We start from the raw sequence: 8,067 nt of genomic DNA on the forward strand, positions 1-8,067 counted from the left end.
CACAAATAAAAACCACAAATAAAACCCACAAATAAAAACCACAAATAAAAATCACAAATAAAACCAACAAATAAAAACCACTAAAACCCACAAATAAAAACCAGAAACGAAATACGTTGTGAGTAAAGATTTATATATACATATATATATATATATATAAATTTTTGCGCCCCCAGTGGCACGGCGATACGTCTGCGGACTTACAACGCTAGAAACCGGGTTTCGATACACCAGGTGAGCAGAGCACAGATAGCCATTTGTGTAGCTTTGTGCTTAATTACAAACAAACAATCAAATAATTCTTAGATCATAATACATTCCTAACTACGTCAACATCTTATTTTTCAGTTTATTACCACTCTTATAGATCAAATCTAGCCCTGGACTGTTTTATAATTAGAGTTGGTAGTTACGAGATCAAAATCTACGTAAAAAAAGGCTTTGAGTTCCGTGTGTTTTCTGACAGCAAAATCACATCGGACTATCTGCTGTGTCTATCGAGAGGAATCAAACCCCTAATTTTTGCGTTGTAAACCCGAAGACTTACCGCTGTCCCACCGTGGGAGTTGGAGTTGTGTATTCTATAAGTAATTTATGTTTCACAGCATTTTACGTTACCTATATAAATAACTGAAAGAAGTTGTGAACACATTCTGACCCTCTATTCAAAATTGATTGATGGCGAACACCCAACTCCCATTCGCAAGGAAAGAAATACGTTTAAATACATACAGCACTACGTCATATTGTAGCCTGTTGACTCGCAAGACCACAATTGAAATCGGGGTCTAAAGGTAGCTTGTTTCATTTTTGCAGCTGACAAATATGCTGAAAATATATTATTTCAAATAAAGCTCATGTTTTGTGAAATGTGACTATTAGAATGCTACATGACAGGTGGTCTATATTTAGGCTTGAGACTATAGCGTGGCTGCCGAACAAAGTATAGAAGGTAGTATCATTACGACCCAACTGCGATATCCTGTTCCATTTCCAAAAAACAACAACGTTGATTTCCAGCAATACACGATGATAAAGTTAATCTACAGTTATCAAATAGTTCAAATTTCTAAACCAAGATAGCTTATCGGGAACCAAATGTTTTAACCATAAAACACTTTAACACGCAAATAAAATATATATATATTTTTAAATTTATCTCTATTATTATAAAGAAAACTGCTGAAAAAATATTCATTTTTACGTACCTTTGTTGTTGTTGTTGTTTTTTCTAAAACACATAATTGCATTTTGATTTTATTGCTAAGATGTAATTTAGTTATTTTTTATTTAATACATTTTTTAATAATTCTGGTTTGCTTATTCCCCCACCCCCACCACCCGTCTCTCTCTCGTTTGTTCAGAAAATGTTTCTCAATCAATCATTTTTTTATGATTTTAGGTTTCCGTTTTGGTTCCTGCATTTCTCTGTGTTATAAGTGATATTCTTGTTTTTTTTTACATATAGTACAGCATTACAGGATATTTACTGCATGGTTTATCATGCAGTTTGTTTAAACCAGTTCAAAGAGGCACGCGTATTACTTACCACCAGTGATTTCTATCAACTTAAATGTGTAAAAGTGAGAAATCAAACTGTGTAATGCTGTAGATTTTTGAATAAGTTAAGTAGTTATGTGGATCAATACTTTCCAATAAACAACTGTGATGAAAACAAAATTAATTTTACAATATTTTATTAAAGTTCGTTTACTTTGTTTTATAATTAAAAGCTCGTGTGACACTTTAATGTGTTCAGTTTTCCACTGAATAGAGAGATTGAAATACTGCTCGTAATTTCCAGATGTGCGTGTGTATTTTTCTGTGTGTTTGATATGATTGAAAAAGATCATTTGGTCAAATTTAAATAGTCCAAAGCTAAATTCTGAGACGAGGGGGAAGGAGAATAGAAAAGAGGGAGAAGAGATCCCCATAAAACAACCCGTACTGGTAGTCACGCAAATGAAATGCTTCTCTCTTTCGTTGTACGGTTTATGGTCGTATTCTGAGCTTTCCTAGTTTTACGGGGTTCAAAACGAGACAAAAACACAGCATGTAATTTATTACAACTTCCAAATGTTTAATAGCCATTCTAATCTTTGTATGCATAAGATTTTATTTCCCTTTCTGATTTTATACAACAGCCGGAAAAGTAAATTGTAAGGTTTGTGGTACTTTTGCACTCCTGACGACTACTTCTTAATATCTCTGTCTTTTAGTTAGACAAATAATATAGTGGCCTGTCAAGACGAATGGCTTGAGCGGAGTGATGAACAAAAAACAGGAAACGCATGGTTTAGCAGTAACATCCCCTGTTCGCCTTGACGTGCTGATTATAATTCGTCCCAATTGTTGTCTTCAATTGCAGATGAAACTGACACCGGTAGTTTTATTTTTGAAAGGGTAGGGAAAAGAAGGAGAAGTAAAACTAATAAAAATGATTTAGGTTGTATTTTTATTACATCCTGATGAAATGCGTGCAACTATCTACGATAGTTTAAGCTTGGTCCATAAATCTACAATATAAAGACAAGTTTCGGATAAGGAAAAGAAACAAAGGAAACAAAAATAACTGTTTGTATAAGAAATCTAATTCTTTTGTTAGCGATGTCCTTCCATATTTTAATGATCTAAAAATTTTATGAAAGTTTCATAATTTCTCTTGGCTTACTTGGGTGAAATTGTTAAGTGTTAAAATATCAGTGAGTGATGAAAATATTTTAATTTTCTAAAGAAGTGAAAACTGAAATTTAATTTGAACTAATGACTTTGCAACTATAATAACTGGTTTAAACAGGTGAACATTTGGAATATTGAAAACCTTGCCATCCATGATGAGATAATGACAATTTTATCATAAGATTAACAATAGCTGGTCTAAACAGGTGAACATTTGGAATATTGAAAACCTTGCCATCCATGATGAGATAATAACAATTTTATCATAAGATTAACAATAGCTGGTCTAAACAGGTGAACATTTGGAATATTGAAGACCTTGCCATCCATGATGAGATAATAACAATTTTATCATAAGATTAACAATAGCTGGTCTAAACAGGTGAACATTTTGAATATTGAAAACCTTGACATCCATGTTGAGGTAATAACAATTTTATCATAAGATTAACAAAAGTATAATTTAGACGTGCTTTGACCTAAATTGTAAATAACAACTTTTTGGTAGTTAAATCATCAACTTATCAAATCACAACTAAAATAGTGCTCCTGTTGTACTTTCTAACTTGTGTGCAAACGAAATTGTGTTGTGATTTTCTTAAGAAGCTCTTATATTTGTACAAGTTTCAAATTTTACGTAAATTTGTCTGACTTTTGTCGGTGTCGTCACTTTTCTCATTTTTGAATCACTTAAAAATAAATTATATTTTGGTTGGAATTACTCAGAGATTTTTATTATTGTGTAATATTTTTAACGAAAAAAAAACAAACAAATAATAGCTTCTAAATAGATTTCATTAGAAACATGGTTTCGCATTAGTGTGAAAAGAACTATACTGAAAAATTATTCGCTCTTTGAAAAGCATAAAAGGATGCACTTTGAAATGTTAGTGTAACACCCGTGACAGTAAAAATGAGATAACATTTGCCTGGAACCCGGATGTGAATCTTTGTCACAACAAAATACTGAGTTTTTAAACAGCAGTTTTGTTATTTCATTTCTATATTGACTCGCAAATAAACCGATAAGTGATAGTATTATATAGTAAAGCAGATTATTTGTGATATATGCGTACTATTAAATTTAAGCTCCTATAATTATCTAGCAGGGAGACAGGTCAGAGTTCACGGTCATAGTTACAACATGGATAGTTTATCAGCTAGAACAATCAAGTTTCTGACTAAAAAATCAGATGGTTCTAATATATTTATGCTATTACTTTAGTTGAGTCTAATTTAATAAAAGGCACTGAAAATGCGTTCGCTCCAATGACAGACACTTTCTGTTACCATACAAAAATGGTATTCACTACGTCTTTATTACCTGCGCATCTGGTGAAGTAAAATGCTACTTCCATCTAATAAACCTTTTTAATATTTTGAATAATTTGTATACTTACACAATAGCAGTTCTAAACTCAAACATTACTTGAAGTAACATTACGAAAAAACAACTTACAACTAATTCAGTTAGAAGTAATATTAAGTTAGCAAACAACAACTTATAAGCATAATGAAGATTTTTTTTGGGGGGGAGGACATACTACATGTTTTGCCAGCTTATATTAGTATAATATGTTTCTATTTATTTTATAGCCCCCCTACTGGCGCAGCGGTATGTCTACGGAGTTACAACGCTAGAATCCAGGTTTCGATACCCGTGGTGGGCAGAGCACAGATAATCTATTGTGTAGCTTTGTGCTTAATTACAAATAAACAATTTATTTTATAAATTGTAGTTTCATAACGTTATAATGACTTCAAATTAGTATTTGTTTTATTTGTGTAACAGAAATATTTAAAGCTTGAGGACAAAAACCAAAAACAATATTTAAAAACTTTCAACTTTTGATGAATTTATATCCCACGTTCACATTTAATCTTCAATATCTGTTCCGGGCCACGAACGAATTTTACGTTGATTAAAAATAAAATCAAAAACCCACAGGATTTCAACTTGAAGCTTTTGTTTAAATTGGATTCAATTATTGCTCTCTGTACTGGTTTTATAGAGTGTATTGAACGCGTGTGTCAAGTTTTAATTTTTTTTATATAAAAGGAGAAACTTTGTAACCGTGTAAACAGTTGTTTATGTGTTGATTCGACAAACTTAGAACTTGAGATATCACGATATTGGTTCGTGTATATGATTTTCATATGGAAGATTTTATGTATTTATGAAAAATGTGGGTAGATGCGAAGATTAAAGGGCACGAAGTATTTTATATTTGTGTAATTAGAATATTCAGTTCATTTAAAATCGATATTAAAGGAGTAATTCTTTATAATACTTCAATGTCGAAAGATACCTAATTTATAGCTTCTGCTACCTGATGACGACAATATTCGGAATTTTTCTACTGTTCTTTTATTTCCTTTTCAGGACATCAGGTGGGCACACAATCAAAGGAACTCGTGTGAAAGCCCTATAGTTCCACCTCACTGCAAACTTATAATAAAATTCAAAACTACGAATGTCTTTTCTTCTGGAAACGCTTATGCCACATTTTGGAAGTAAACGTCTGTAGGCAACTCTGTTCAAAGAGGTTTGGTCCGGTGGCGGAAAGCACGAACATGGGTTTGTGTGAATTATACACTTCTGTTTGTTTCCTTTTTAATTATTTTTCACCGAGAATCTTGTTTCATGAAATCCTAATAAGATCACCACCAGTACAAGTAATCTTCTGAGAACATTCATTCAAAACGGAATTATCCTTCTCTTTGGACTCACAAGTTGACGTAATGAGTTGACTAAACCAGTTTTAACTACTTTTGACGAGAAACTATAGTGAACCTCTTAGTGATCGAGATTAAAAAGAATAAGCAGTCGAACGAACGGTTTTAGTTTCACAGCTATTTTAATTTTGCTTCCGTAATGCCCCCGAAAGAGAGCTCAACTGATGGAAGAGGTTGTTAGTAAAATACGCGAAGCTGACGTCAAACGAAAGTGACGTTTATTGTCGTGGGTAGCAAGGGTAACTTTGCATTGTACAAACGAATTGTGCACTACGACTCTGAAAAAAAAAGTGAAGACTATATTATTGTATAAAAATAATATTTTGTTTGTAGGCCCAGTTTGCTCGTCATAGTCATACATAACGTTAAAGTCTAGTATGATAACACGGATGCAAGCCTATTTAGTTAAACTTTGTATAATATTTATATTTGGCGGGTTAAATAAAATCACTTTATACGACATGCAAACTGCCAGCTTCAGGTATCTAACATCCATTATTTAGAGTTGATGACCGGAGGCATGACAACTAGTCAGCAGCATTTCTACTAAAAAAGTCTATGTTATCTAAGTAGAGGGAGTGATTGTCACGGTCTCATAGCTGAAAGTGTGGTTCGAGCCTTGTGCCTTCCGATACAGAAACCTGTACACTAACCACTAGATCTAAACGGACCCATTCTAATGAGAGATACCACAAATATTCGTATTATCAATGCAAAGGTGTTTTTGTTATTTTGAAAATACTAATCTTTTTTGTTATGGAACGTTTGTCTTATGTTTGTTAAGTAAAAAACTTTTGTTAAAAAAACAACTTATGTTCTGGTGTTTGAATAGCTATAACATAAGCACAAAAGTTAAAACAAATGTTTTGGGTGATGCATAAAATTTTATGTTGAACGTTATACAATCTACATACACATATTGAAAGTGTGACTTCACAAGCCAACAAAGTATTTAGATAAACATTCTATATACACACATTAAAAGTGTGACCTCACAAGCCAACAAAGTATTTAGATAAACATTCTATATACACACATTAAAAGTGTGACCTCACAAGCCAACAAAGTATTTAGATAAACATTCTATATACACATATTGAAAGTGTAATTTCACAAGCCAACAATGTATTTAGATAAACATTCTATGTACACACATTAAAAGCGTGACTTCACAAGCCAACAAAGTATTTAGATAAACATTCTATATACACATATTAAAAGTGTGACTTCACAAGCCAACAAAGTATTTAAATAAACATTCTATATACACATATTGAAAGTGTGACTTCACAAGCCAACAAAGTATTTAAATAAACATGCTATATACACATATTAAAAGCGTGACTTCACAAGCCAACAATGTATTTAGATAAACATTCTATATACACATATTAAAAGCGTGACTTCACAAGCCAACAAAGTATTTAAATAAACATTCTATATACACATATTGAAAGTGTGACTTCACAAGCCAACAATGTATTTAAATAAACATTCTATATACACATATTGAAAGTGTGAGTTCACAAGCCAACAAAGTATTTAGATAAACATAAAATTGAATTTAAAACTGCATGTCATTTCTATTCTTAGGAAACACACATAACTTGTGTTTTAATATCACTACAACAATTATGTGTGTTATAGTTGGGGAAATAATTTGTGTTGTTGTGAAATAGTACGTCGTTTGTGTTAACTTACAATATAAAGTATTTTATATTGACTGTTAATTGTTCATAACGCAAGTATTCTCAATATTGGTATCCTTCCTTAACAATCACCGACATTTAGAAACGGGAGTATTTCTATTTTATATGATAGCTACATAAATATTGTCCCTAGATCTATATAAGTATTGTCCCTAGATGTGACAGCCAATATTTCAAATTAGAGATGCTAAGTGATTGAATCATATCACAAATAAACACGAAAAAATTTTGAATTTATTATGCTAATTTGACCTACTACCTTGCAATAGTATAAAGTAATAAACTAGAACACTAGTGATAAAACATAAGTCGTGAACATAATAATACAATGACTTAAGACAGGCAACCCGTGCTTGGAACCAAATCTATTTTCTGTATGATTTATCTTTAGCTTATTTTCTCATTGAGTATCAATTAGTCATAAGAACGGACTTGGAGAAATCAACATATAGTTTCTGATATTTAAATCTCATGAAATACTGAAATAAAAAACAGTAAACCTTTGTGAACGTTACAAGATTTTAATTTTGGAAACAAACTGAGTAAAACCTTTTATACCAACATTATGAATCTCAATAAGAAATAATTCACAAAATGAAGAATAAGTTAATTCAGCCAATTGTTTATTTCAACATCTGAAACTTGGTACTTTATATTTGTAAGATACCAAGAATTTAGCACTGGCTCAACATCTAAAACTTGGTACTTTATCTTTGTAAGATACCAAGAATTTAGCACTGGCTCAACATCTAAAACTTGGTACTATATCTTTGTAAGATACCAAGAATTTAGCACTGGCTCAACATCTAAAACTTGGTACTGTATCTTTGTAAGATACCAAGAATTTAGCACTGGCTCAACATCTAAAACTTGGTACTGTATCTTTGTAAGATACCAAGAATTTAGCACTGGCTCAACATCTAAAACTTGGTACTGTATCTTT

Source organism: Limulus polyphemus, unplaced genomic scaffold (assembly GCF_000517525.1).
Source record: "Limulus polyphemus unplaced genomic scaffold, Limulus_polyphemus-2.1.2 Scaffold83, whole genome shotgun sequence".
NCBI classification, from domain to species: Eukaryota; Metazoa; Arthropoda; class Merostomata; order Xiphosura; family Limulidae; genus Limulus; species Limulus polyphemus.